This window comes from Phoxinus phoxinus, assembly GCF_949152265.1.
Source record: "Phoxinus phoxinus genome assembly, chromosome: 6".
NCBI lineage: Eukaryota > Metazoa > Chordata > Actinopteri > Cypriniformes > Leuciscidae > Phoxinus > Phoxinus phoxinus.
Window position 1 is genome coordinate 40,999,588 of NC_136881.1, and position 13,653 is coordinate 41,013,240.

The 13,653-nt window shown below is 41.4% G+C and overlaps 1 protein-coding gene across 1 annotated transcript in view; it reads right to left on the reverse strand.

The window, feature by feature from the left end:
* Positions 1 to 13,077, reverse strand: part of gcgrb (glucagon receptor b) — a 48,883-nt gene extending 35,806 nt beyond the window's left edge. The window contains exon 1 of the mRNA XM_079615942.1: positions 12,871 to 13,077. The gene's annotated coding sequence lies outside the window, so the exon portion shown is untranslated. The remainder of the gene's footprint in view (positions 1 to 12,870) is intronic.
* Positions 13,078 to 13,653: the final 576 nt, after the last annotated feature.

Sequence of the window (13,653 nt, forward strand, 5' to 3'; positions counted from 1 at the left end):
GTAACGATACGTTCATGCGTTCATAAAATACAGCATTTTAGCACATAATTCAAAATGGCCGACAGCCAAAATGGCCGATATGGAAAAATTGGATATCAGTCAACTCAACATGACGCCCTGAATCTATCGAGACCACTTTTGTGATTTTTGGACAAACCGTTCAGAAGTTATAAGCAAAAATAGCCTTTTTTCATATCTCCAGACCAGTAGGTGGCGCTGCGCCGAAACGCAGCATGTAGCCTCAGGTCATGCTTGTGATGACATGTAGGAAGTTTGGTTTGAATACGATTAAGCGATGCGGAGATACAGCCTTATGTCTGTTTTCGCAAGCGCTACGTAAAATTTGTTTGCGCGTTTATCGAAAACGGTTTGACGAATCAACTTGAATTCCATAACTTTTTGTCCCCACAGCCTGAAGATGATCTGGTGCAATTTTGGTGCAAATCGGACAAACCGTCTAGGACGAGTTCGCAAAAGAAGGTTTTTTGGACAATTCAAAATGGCGGCCATATTTTTATGACGGAAAATGACGTCATAGGGTCCAGTCGAATCGTCGTGAGCTCAGGAATCAGAGGAAAAAAGAATTTTGTTGATAGGCCTTACGGTTTAAAAGTTATTAGCATAATATAAGTGAAACTTTGGACAGGTGGTGGCGCTAGAGGGAATGAGTTAGAGACACCAAAATTGGTGCAATTACTGTTGGGAATGTCCTCTATCAGAATGTCAAACCGGAACAACTTTCCCGCATACGCTTCTATGGGCTGCCATAGACGCCCAGTCGGAAGAAGCAGAATAATAATAATAATAATAATAATAATAAGAACCGGAACGAAAACAATAGGTGCCTCCGCACTTTCAGTGCTTGGCCCCTAATAATAATAATAATAAGAACCGGAACGAAAACAATAGGTGCCTCCGCACTTTCAGTGCTTGGCCCCTAATAATAATAAGAACCGGAACGAAAACAATAGGTGCCTCCGCACTTTCAGTGCTTGGCCCCTAAATATAGCTGCAAGCAGCAATCACCGGGGCCAAGCGCAAGCAAGACGACAAGACATGCCAAAGTGGCTGGGAGTGTGAGACCCACTGCAGCAAGGAGCAATTAAAGATATTTGAAGATGAATTTGGGCAAAATGGTTGAAAAATCACATACAATAACTAAAAATATGATTATCACTTTCGACCAATAGGTGGCGCAGTTACGAAACTGATGTGATGTGGTCAGAGTGAAGTGACAATGACACATACAAAGTTTGGTGTCAATATGTCAAGGCATTGCAGATATAAAGCCTGAATAGTCATTTTGGCATCATGCCTCAACTTTGCCACTGCGGTATACGAAAACGGTTTCGTCTATCGACACGAAATCCATAACTTTTACTCGGCACGGTCTGGAGATGACACGATCCGATTTTGGTGAAAATCGGACGTTCGGTCTAGGAGGAGTTCGAAAAAGTAGGTTTTAAAAGAAAATAAAGATGGCGGACAGGAAGTTTGGCTGACTATGGCAAAATTGGTATCTATGTTTTCAGCATAACCCAAGGAATCTATTGAGATCAGTGTCATTACTATAGGCAAATTTATTCAAAAGTTATTAGCATTTTTGGAAATTTCATTATAACTTTTGACCAAAAGGTGGCGCTGTCTCATAATCTTTTGAGTACCTTTAGGGCTTTGTACTGATGACCCATACTGAGTTTCGTAACGATACGTTCATGCGTTCATAAAATACAGCATTTTAGCACATAATTCAAAATGGCCGACAGCCAAAATGGCCGATATGGAAAAATTGGATATCAGTCAACTCAACATGACGCCCTGAATCTATCGAGACCACTTTTGTGATTTTTGGACAAACCGTTCAGAAGTTATAAGCAAAAATAGCCTTTTTTCATATCTCCAGACCAGTAGGTGGCGCTGCGCCGAAACGCAGCATGTAGCCTCAGGTCATGCTTGTGATGACATGTAGGAAGTTTGGTTTGAATACGATTAAGCGATGCGGAGATACAGCCTTATGTCTGTTTTCGCAAGCGCTACGTAAAATTTGTTTGCGCGTTTATCGAAAACGGTTTGACGAATCAACTTGAATTCCATAACTTTTTGTCCCCACAGCCTGAAGATGATCTGGTGCAATTTTGGTGCAAATCGGACAAACCGTCTAGGACGAGTTCGCAAAAGAAGGTTTTTTGGACAATTCAAAATGGCGGCCATATTTTTATGACGGAAAATGACGTCATAGGGTCCAGTCGAATCGTCGTGAGCTCAGGAATCAGAGGAAAAAAGAATTTTGTTGATAGGCCTTACGGTTTAAAAGTTATTAGCATAATATAAGTGAAACTTTGGACAGGTGGTGGCGCTAGAGGGAATGAGTTAGAGACACCAAAATTGGTGCAATTACTGTTGGGAATGTCCTCTATCAGAATGTCAAACCGGAACAACTTTCCCGCATACGCTTCTATGGGCTGCCATAGACGCCCAGTCGGAAGAAGCAGAATAATAATAATAATAATAATAATAAGAACCGGAACGAAAACAATAGGTGCCTCCGCACTTTCAGTGCTTGGCCCCTAAAAAGAAAAAGAAGCAGAATAAGAACGGGAACAGATACAATAGGTGCCCGCACCTTCAGTGCTTGGCCCCTAAATATAGCTGCAAGCAGCAATCACCGGGGCCAAGCGCAAGCAAGACGACAAGACATGCCAAAGTGGCTGGGAGTGTGAGACCAACTGCAGCTAGGAGCAATTGAAGACATTTAAAGAAGAATTTTGGCAAAATGGTTGAAAAATCACATACATTAACTAAAAATATGATTATCACTTTCGACCAATAGGTGGCGCAGTTACGAAACTGATGTGATGTGGTCAGAGTGAAGTGACAATGACATATACAAAGTTTGGTGTCAATATGGCAAGGCATTGCAGATATAAAGCCTGAATAGTCATTTTGGCATCATGCCTCAAATTTGCCACTGCGGTATACAAAAACGGTTTCGTCTATCGACACGAAATCCATAACTTTTACTCGGCACGGTCTGGAGATGACACGATCCGATTTTGGTGAAAATCGGACGTTCGGTCTAGGAGGAGTTCGAAAAAGTAGGTTTTAAAAGAAAATAAAGATGGCGGACAGGAAGTTTGGCTGACTATGGCAAAATTGGTATCTATGTTTTCAGCATAACCCAAGGAATCTATTGAGATCAGTGTCATTACTATAGGCAAATTTATTCAAAAGTTATTAGCATTTTTGGAAATTTCATTATAACTTTTGACCAAAAGGTGGCGCTGTCTCATAAATTTTTGAGTACTTTTAGGGCGTTGTACTGATGACCCATACTGAGTTTCGTAACGATACGTTCATGCGTTCATAAAATACAGCATTTTAGCACATAATTCAAAATGGCCGACAGCCAAAATGGCCGATATGGGAAAATTGAATATCAGTCAACTCAGCACGACGCCCTGAATCTAACGAGACCACTTTTGTGATTTTTGGACAAACCGTTCAGAAGTTATAAGCAAAAACATAAATTATTCATATCTCCGGACCAGTAGGTGGCGCTGCGCCGAAACGCAGCAAGTAACCTCAGGTCATGCTTGTGACGACATGTACCAAATTTGGTCTGAATCCGATAAAGCGTTGTGGAGATACGGCCTTACGTCTGTTTTTGCAAGCGCTACGTAAAATTTATTTGCGCGGTATTCGAGAACGGTAATTCGAATCAACTTGAATTCCATAACTTTTGGTCGTCATAGTCTGGAGATGATCTGGTTCATTTTTCGTGAAATTCGGAGCAACGGCCTAGGAGGAGTTTGAAAAAGTAGGTTTTTCGGAAAATTCAAAATGGCGGGAAAACTATTATGACGGAAAATGACGTCATAGGGTGCAGTCGAATCGTCGTGAGCTCAGGAATCAGAGGAAAAAAGAATGTTGTTTCTAGCCCTTGTGGTTCAAAAGTTATTAGCATAAACATGAGTGAAATTTTGGACAGCTGGTGGCGCTAGAGGGAATGAGTTGGAGACTCCAAATTTGCTATGGTGATAGTTCAGGCTGTCCTCTATCACTGTGCCAATTTGTATAAGTTTCCCGCAAACGGTTCTATAGGCTGCCATAGACGCCCAGTCGGAAGAAAAAGAAAAAAAAGAAAAAGAAAAAGAAAAAGAAGAATAAGAACGGGAACAGATACAATAGGTGCCCGCACCTTCAGTGCTTGGCCCCTAATAACACTTACAGGTTGTGATACGGAGGAGGAAGCTGATGCAAATACACTTGGAACTGAACCTTCCTTCAATATCAGCCGGCTTGCGAATCCAAGTTTGATATTGCATTTAAAAAGCAATCGTCTTCAAAATGACGCGAACAAAGGCTCGGACTATACTTCTGTGGTATAGTGAATTGTAGCCACTTAGTCTTCAAATGCTCCTCCTTGGGCAGATGAAAAAAGTTTGCTTTTGAGAACTTCAGAACACAGCGTCTTGTCGCCATGATATTTTCCCTGCTGGCCTTGGAGCGCAATAAGTGGGCGTATCGTATTCAAATAACTTGACAAGTTGACGTCATCTAGTCAGAGAAAAAGCTTCGGTCTTCAAACGATTCATAAAAATGACTCAGAGTCGACTCTTACTTTTGAAAGACAATAACTTTATATACGGTGCACTTTCATATTTCAAACTTTGCAGGATGTTTTTGTTCACTTAGATCTATGTTACACACTACATGAAAGGTAAATTTCAAAATTCCATAATAAGTGCCCTTTAAATAACACTTCATTTTAATATTTGCTCCCTTTAACCAGTAGTATGTTCCTGCACAACCGGAGGCTGCAGTTTCAGGACCCCAGTTTCAGGACCCTAGTTTCAGGACCCCAGTTTTAGGACCCCAGTTTTAGGACCCCAGTTTCAGGACCCCAGTTTTAGGACCCCAGTTTTAGGACCCCAGTTTCAGGACCCCAGTTTTAGGACCCCAGTTTTAGGACCCCAGTTTTAGGACCCCAGTTTTAGGACCCCAGTTTTAGGACCCTAGTTTCAGGACCCCAGTTTTAGGACCCCAGTTTTAGGACCCCAGTTTCAGGACCCCAGTTTCAGGACCCCAGTTTCAGGACCCTAGTTTCAGGACCCCAGTTTTAGGACCCCAGTTTTAGGACCCCAGTTTCAGGACCCCAGTTTCAGGACCCCAGTTTTAGGACCCCAGTTTTAGGACCCCAGTTTCAGGACCCCAGTTTCAGGACCCCAGTTTTAGTACCCCAGTTTTAGGACCCCAGTTTCAGGACCCCAGTTTCAGGACCCCAGTTTTTAGGACCCCAGTTTTAGGACCCCAGTTTCAGGACCCCAGTTTCAGGACCCCAGTTTCAGGACCCCAGTTTTAGGACCCCAGTTTAAGGACCCCAGTTTCAGGACCCCAGTTTTAGGACCCCAGTTTCAGGACCCCAGTTTCAGGACCCCAGTTTTAGGACCCCAGTTTTAGGACCCCAGTTTCAGGACCCCAGTTTTTAGGACCCCAGTTTTAGGACCCCAGTTTCAGGACCCCAGTTTCAGGACCCCAGTTTCAGGACCCCAGTTTTAGGACCCCAGTTTCAGGACCCCAGTTTCAGGACCCCAGTTTTAGGACCCCAGTTTAAGGACCCCAGTTTCAGGACCCCAGTTTTAGGACCCCAGTTTAAGGACCCCAGTTTCAGGACCCCAGTTTTAGGACCCCAGTTTTAGGACCCCAGTTTCAGGACCCCAGTTTCAGGACCCCAGTTTCAGGACCCCAGTTTCAGGACCCCAGTTTTAGGACCCCAGTTTTAGGACCCCAGTTTCAGGACCCCAGTTTTTAGGACCCCAGTTTTAGGACCCCAGTTTCAGGACCCCAGTTTCAGGACCCCAGTTTTAGGACCCCAGTTTCAGGACCCCAGTTTCAGGACCCCAGTTTTAGGACCCCAGTTTAAGGACCCCAGTTTCAGGACCCCAGTTTTAGGACCCCAGTTTCAGGACCCCAGTTTCAGGACCCCAGTTTCAGGACCCCAGTTTCAGGACCCCAGTTTTAGGACCCCAGTTTTAGGACCCCAGTTTTAGGACCCCAGTTTCAGGACCCCAGTTTCAGGACCCCAGTTTTAGGACCCCAGTTTAAGGACCCCAGTTTCAGGACCCCAGTTTTAGGACCCCAGTTTCAGGACCCCAGTTTCAGGACCCCAGTTTCAGGACCCCAGTTTCAGGACCCCAGTTTTAGGACCCCAGTTTTAGGACCCCAGTTTAAGGACCCTAGTTTTTTTTGTGACAGCGCCACCTACCGAACTGGATGATATAGCGGCGGTTGCTGTTTTAGGACCGCAGTTCTAGGATCCAGGTGGTTTAGTTTGTACATAGTATCAAGATCCACCTTGATCCTAAGTCTCATTAGAAAAAAAAATATATTTTAACAAATAAGATTATGGAATATAAAAGCTCCTGCAGCAGGTGGATTAGAACAAGTAGCATCAAGCTACACGACACAATTTAAAAGATTAATATTAAACTTTTACTTAAAGCTCACTTTAAACCACCATCGAGTATTTGTACCATATTCCGGTCGCGGTTTAAAATGGTTTTAAGTTAAAAAAAAATGTTGAAATATGGTATAATAATGCAAATTATATGCAGCTAATGGCTACACCTTGCTTGGCAATACTGTTAACATTCTTAATTCATATGAAAATACCCAAAATCGCACGAAAATCACACACAAACCACATATAATTGAAATCGTGCATTTATTAGCTTGTTTCAGGTGAAGAGATGTGTCTTAGCTTTGTTATCACAGATAACAGGACCGCGTCATGCAGAAGGGCAGGATTATTGTCACGTTGAACCACGTGAGATGATTGACAGCTGTACAGCGAATGAGACTTGCGTACATTACTGACGCAAATCAGGAAGAGGAGACCCAGATCTCTCTGTGTTCGCTGTTTGAGTTTTATCATAAACACTATCGAGTCTTAAATCTTTCTAATGATGCTCAGTTTGTCCAGATAAAATAATTAAGAGTGTTAACGAGTAATGAATGTTGAACAACAATCTGTTGTGATCAACAATGTGATCTTTGCCGCGAAAGGGGTTAAATTTGTGTTTTTGGTGATCCAGTTCTGTAGGTGGCGCTGTCACATTAAACTAGGGTCCTAGAACTGGGGTCCTGAAACTGCAGCCACTCCTGTTGTGCAGGAATACCCTTCTCCCTTTAACAGTCAGATGCAAAGCATGCTGGGAACTAGAAATCTGATGTAACTCATTCCGTGAATGTGTGTGTATATGTGTGTGTGTATATGTGTCAACATACGTTCACATGTATATGGAAACATGTGTGCAGAACTAATAAAGGATAAACCTTTGTGAATATTACATGTAATGCTATTTATGTCTTCATTTATTTCATATATATCCACACATGGGCAATGCGTATATTGCTAGTTTCTGCAACAGAATGAAAAATAAAGAAAAGTCAGAATTGCATGACTAAGTCGCAAACGCGTGTTATGAAGTCTTTTTGTGAGATAAACTTGCAATTCTGACTTTTTTTCCTTGCAATTGCGACTTTATAACTTTATATCTCGAAATAAAGTCAGAATTGCGAGATGTAAACTCTGTGAATTGTGAGATAAAAAGTCACAGTTATCTTTTAAAAAGTGTTCTTCTGTGGCGGAAACACACTTCCAGAGAATTCTCGGAACATTCTAAAACAAGAAGAAACATTCCAAAAATGTTAGACGAGCATCAAGCTCAAATGTTTCAGAAAAGAACCTCCATGAACGATGTATAAATAACGTTGTGTGCTAATGTTTTGAGGACATTATTAAAGACCAGATAACTTTATTAATGTTACTGTAAGAAAAATTTGTCATAACTTGTCATAAAAAGTTGAGCACACAATATTTCAAGTCTTCGTAAGCCATATCATCATTGGTGTGAGAAACAGACTGACATGCGCATGTGTAAGTGTTTGCATCCAGTGCTGAACCCAGTCTGTGTGTGTGTGTGTGTGTGTGTGTGTGTGTGTGTGTGTGTGTGTGTGTGTGTGTGTGTGTGTGTGTGTGTGTGTGTGTGTGTGTGTGTGTGTGTGTGTGTGTGTGTGTGTGTGTGTGTGTGTGTGTGTGTGATGAACGGCACTGAGGACTAATAAAGACCCGGACTCATTTATACATGTCACTGGAGATGAACTACCAGCCAGAAATAAGACTGATTATATTTTCTTTATAGTAATAACCGTTTCTTTCTCAGGGAAACAGCCCGACTCTGCTCAGTCCATTCAGGTGTGTGTGTGTGTGTGTGTGTGTGTGTGTGTGTGTGTGTGTGTGTGTGTGTGTGTGTGTGTGTGTGTGTGTGTGAGATTCACAGCCCCACCTGAATACAAATACACTTTCAATGGGCTCTGAGGGGGGACCGATCATGTTAGCAGGGTTGTGTTTCTAATCACGTAGTGTCACGGCTGGATGTCAGTGACAGCAGTGTGTGTGTGTGTGAGTCAGCCTGACCACACACTGCAGTAAATACAGCAGAAGTCGACCAGTCCAAGAAAATGAGCTCAGTTTTAAAACACAGTGAACTACAACCTACACCTTCATCCTGAACCTGGACTCTCACCCGTGTGTGACTTGGGACGCGCTCCACTAGCAATATCTCAAAATCTTAATTGATTCAAACTGTGTGGTGCTACAATGTTGCTAATCTATCTGGCAATGAAATACTGTGATGACATACAAATATAAAGAATACAGAAATATTGAGCAACATATTAGTATATGTTACTATAATATTATATACTGACTAAAGATACATTTGTATTGCTTATTTTATTGCTTGAGTGTGAGAATCAACTGCTCTGCTTTTGACAGCAACCTAGAACACACACGCGCACGCCCGCATGCACGCACACACACACACACACACACTCAAACAAACAAACACACATGCACATAAAAACACACACTCACACACTCTCTCTCTTTCTCTCTCTCTTTCTCTCACACACAACAAACTCACAAAAACACACACTTACTCTCTCACACACACAAACACACACACACACACACACTCACTCAAACACACATGCACACAAAAACAAACACTCACACACTCTCTCTCTTTCTCTCTCTCTTTCTCTCACACACAACAAACTCACAAAAACACACACTTACTCTCTCACACACACAAACACACACACACACACTCACTCAAACACACATGCACACAAAAACAAACACTCACACACTCTCTCTCTTTCTCTCTCTCTTTCTCTCACACACAACAAACTCACAAAAACACACACTTACTCTCTCACACACACAAACACATACACACTCAAACAAACACACATGCACACAAAAACACACACTCTCTCTCTTTCTCTCTCTCTTTCTCTCACACACACAACAAACTCACAAACACACAAAAACACAAAAACACACACTCACTCTCTCACACACACATAAACACACACACACTCACTCAAACAAACACACAAACACACACACACAAAAACACACACACTCTCTCTCTCTCTCACTCTCTCTCTCTCTCACACACACAAACACACTCTCACACACACACAAACACACTCTCACACACACACACACAAACACACTCTCTCACACACACAAACACACTCACACACTCAAACAAACACACTCACACAGACACACTCAAACAAACACATATGCACACAAAAACACACACACACAAACAAACACATGCACACAAAAACACACATACTCACACACTCTCTCTCTCTCGCTCTCACACACACACACACTTATACATGTCTAAAACACACACACACACACACACACACACACACGGATGGAGAAACAGTAATTCATTCAGTAATGGTTATTTCCACTTTTCTATCAACAGACTAAATTAGGCTAAATAAGCTAAAGTGAATCTTGATGGCAGAGAAGGGAAAATAGCACAAAAATAACTTAATTGACACAATGACACACAGACACACACATAAATAGCTCAGTCTCTAAAGAATAATAAATCGCGTACCTTTTTCATCCAAAATTACAATTCGGTCATTATTTTTGACATTCAGGAAATAATGTTATTTATTTCCACCAATGCCGTTTGAGTTTTTCATGCTTCTCTAATGTGAACACTACTTCACTGCAGTCCCCCGTGACATGGATAACGTGGATCTGTGTCTTGCTCTGAGCTATCGTACCACTTTTGCACACATATATGATATGGACCATGAAATGATCATTGTGCCTCATGCAGTTTATTTCTTTTAAAGTGGAGTACTTTCACCCTTCTTTAACTCTTGCTCCACCAAATGTGTAATTTTCCATTATTTGTGAGAAAACGCTTCCCCTGTTTCTGTGATTTCACTGTTATACGGTAGGGGGCGCTATTACGCATCTTCTGAAAGAGTACAGCATCTCAACATATGTGAAGAAGCAGCAGAAACAAGTGATATCACATGTAAAATGACACGATCATCAACATTATCAAACATTATAAATCAAAATGTTACAGAATGAGGAGTGGACCCAGGACGAGCTTGAGGACGGTGAAGCTGTAGGGGTGTTGATCGACTGCATGTGTGTTTAGATCCGTCCAGATCAGATTCAGAGCGATGAAGCGTATTGCATTCACTTGAGGGAAAAAATCGACTCTGTTTTTCTGAATTAACGAGTTAATTATCTCAGAATTACGAGATAATTTTTCATGAATAAAAAGTTTTTGCTCTGTTTTTCTGAATTAATGACTTAATTATTTTTTTATAAAATCTGAATTAATACATTTTATTTCAAGAAAAAATTATCTCATAATTTTGAGATAATTAAGTCATTAATTCAGAAAAACAGAGCAAAAACGTTTTATTCATGAAAAAATATCTCGTAATTCTGAGATAATTAACTCGTTAATTCAGAAAAAGAGTAGATTTTTTTTCCTCAAGTGAATGCAATACGCTTTCGTAGATCTGGATGTAGAGTTTAAAAAAACATGATTTGCTATGCTTTTGCACAAAATGTTGAGTGTTGATAAATGTATAAAGCTAAAATAAAAAGGTTTTTTTTTTTTCCTTTTCTTTTTTTTTTTTAAAGCAGGGGGTCTGTTCTTTCTTTTGATATAATAGTGCATCAGATTCACACAACAAAATATTCTGGGGAGCCATGATTTGTTTAGTGGAAATTATCAAAAAAAACGCTGGCTGGCAATAGGCCCTATGCACAGCTGCACTACTTCCTGAACTTAAGCAGGGACCTTTGTTTCCTGTCTGCCAGGATTGGCCAAACTGATTAATCCAGGTGTGTCTGATTATTGTTGTTGGTCAGACACACCTGGATTAATCAGTTTGGCCAATCCTGGCAGACAGGAAACAAAGGTCCCTGCTTAAGTTCAGGAAGTAGTGAAGCTGTGCATAGGGCCTATTCAAAAAAGAAGAAAAAAAAGTTGTGAGGGAAAGAGTTAAAAGCCTTAACTAATGTCCAAATCAGTCAAATCTAATGTGACCGTGGTGAAATACAGTTTTCATGCTTTATTGTACACAACCCCCCACAAAGCTCTGGATGCCTGCTTCTAATTATGGATCAATTTGCAGTACTAAACTGTCCCTCACACACACACACACACACACACACACACACGCGTGCGCTTTGTTCATGGAGAAGATGTGTGCAGCCTCTTGAAGCAGAGCACACACACACACACACTCAGGGGAATGAATGACTTCTGCATAAGATAAACACTTAAGCCAACATCTCCTTTAATGACCAGACAAGTGAACATCTCCGGCCAGCGTGAAGAAACTCTCTCGTGCTGTGCAGACTGTTTACTGAAACTCACTATTTATAGCCATCAATACACTGTTCATCACTGGACATCATGAACATCACAGCGACTGAGGGAAGATCTGGACTCAGAATAACTAAGCCAGGTGAACAGAAAGCTCTGCTAACTAAACTATCACGTTACTCACAATGCCATTCCTCTTTGAGTTATACAGGACACTTCTTTCAAGTCATCTCAATGGAAAAAAGAGCAATCACCCTGAATTCACCACACACTGACACACACACACACACACACACACACACACACACACACACTCTCTCTCTCTCTCTCTCTCTCTCTCTCTGACAACCACACACACACACACACTCTCTCTCTCTCTCTCTTTCTCTCTCTGACACACACACACACTCTCTCTCTCTCTCTCTTTCTCTCTCTGACACACACACTTAAAGTACATTAAACACAAAAATGTGCAGTTGTTTCCTTCAAGGGGCTTTCTAACCTAAAATTATTCATAAAATCACTTTAATTTGCATAGTAATGAATGATTTTTCAACATTTGAACCCCCTCCACCCACCTTTCAATACATATTTGTTTTTACAATTACAATGTTACCTTCTATTATGACTAGCAAATCACAATTTGCTCAAATCACAATGACAATCAAAAATGGTCCTCCTAAATCCTGAATGACACCTGCCCACTATGCTGGATCTTCAACAACATACAGAGATCTGAATATGGATTCATATTTTTCTGTTTTGAGCGCTTTTCTGAAACTAAACAGTATTATGTGATTGAGGTTCTTGTAATCCTCTCATAAACACCGTCGATGATGATAGTTTGACCGCCTCAATAGTCAAATCCTCGTAAAGCGCGGGTCAGCTTAAACTAAAGCTCTAGTAAAGTAATTCAAAAACTAATATCTGAATGTGCGAACATCTTTTATAAGTCTTTAAACGTGTTTCTAAGAGAAATTAAATGAAATCGCCTCAGGTGGAGCAGGTGTTCGAGCGCGCGCGCGCAACGGGCTCAACGGTCGCGCGCGTCTTCAACGAACCACTTTCACGGATAAATAAACCCAAATAATTGTCAAAAACGCTTAAAATCAGTCGTACTCACCCGAGGAGCGTCCAGTGCGCGGGCTTCATCCCTCAAACTGCTCATCTTCCTCAGTAAATCCAAGAGTTTGTTGAGCGCGCGCGGAACCCACCACAAACAAAAACAAGATTGAAACTAGCGGATCGGTGATCAGTGGCGAGGACAGGAGCGCACACGCTCAATAGTGCCGCTGTGTTTTGTCCCTCGTGTGCCGCTGTTTCCCGCAGCTGAGAGCAGAGCGCGTGAGGGGTCAGATCCGTAACCGGGAGCCCGGTGTGACGTCACCGACCGCGCACGGTTAGTTACTACAGTTGAATGAGCGCGAGAGATCGACACCGGTTCAAATGTAATTACTTCACTCAGCGAGCGAGCCCGATCTTCACGGACACGGACGGGTATCAACACAAACCATACTGTCCTACCAAAAAGTATTCAGACACCAGATATATTTTTTTATATATATTTTACACACACACACACTGAACACAATGAAGCATTGCTTGGTCACTGTTGAGCTAAACTGGTATTATCTAATTAGTTAAATTTAACAGCTGACAGATATTCAACATAATTCAATCTGTGAGAGTCTAACAGAAGGACGGACAAAACCAGTGCAATATCAACTGAGTTCATAACTCTGAGTTCATGTCATATTTGATAACCATTTTCTGAACTATAGCGAATAAACTGTGATAATGAAATGTTAAATGTGTCTGAATAGCCTAAATGTTGATTTGACTGAAAATAAAAACATAGTAATGTCTTTATAAACACAATGACAATCAAAACTCAAAATACTTCCAT